We start from the raw sequence: 761 nt of genomic DNA, 5'->3' as shown, positions 1-761 counted from the left end.
GGGCTCCTTAAGCACTTCCCAGAGATGGATTTCTGTCCGCGATCCGGATTTCACGCCTCATTATCTAGCAGCATCGTGACTTCGAGGTGATCAGTTCTCGCTTATTATTTTAGCGGGGGCGCTAAGGGATGCAGTGTTGGGAAACGCTGACTTGTTTCCTACGCTGGCAGATCCAGAGCCAGGGTCCCCACCAAGAAACCAGCCTGTCTCCNCAGCCACAGCGTTGTCAAACATAGGTGGAAATTAAAAATTCTGAATGCACTTTACATAATTAGTGTTTTAAACTTGCGTGATTTAAGCACATTTTAAAGGCTGATTTGCCGTGATTCCCGCCATAAATCTCCCCTGTAACGTATACATCAACGCTCTCCAAGATTGCTCCCGCACGTGAATTACTAAGTACTGATGAATAATTTTGAATAATGTGCCTGCTTTCACCATTGAGTGGAAAATTAAGATTATGGCACTGCTCCATTTAGAACTGATCGCTTTGCCAGAGTGAACATGGCAGCTGCTTGGCCCCCTGCTATCACCAGTGTTGCCAGTGCGGAGGAGAGGGGGGTCCTGTGGGGGGTTATAATAAGATCTCTCAGGTTAGAATCTCTCCTCCTTCCCTATCCCATGCAGCCGGGGAGATATCTCAGTTAAAGTGTCTGCCTCCCAAGTGTGAGGAATTAAGTTCGGATCCTTCACATGCACATACAAGCTGGGCACGTGGTTTGTGTCTTTGGAGTTGAGGACACAGGGTTCTCTCTGGGACT

The sequence above is a fragment of the Mus caroli genome, chromosome 2 (assembly GCF_900094665.2).
Source record: "Mus caroli chromosome 2, CAROLI_EIJ_v1.1, whole genome shotgun sequence".
In the NCBI taxonomy this organism is placed as follows: domain Eukaryota; kingdom Metazoa; phylum Chordata; class Mammalia; order Rodentia; family Muridae; genus Mus; species Mus caroli.
This window is presented reverse-complemented; position numbering follows the sequence as displayed.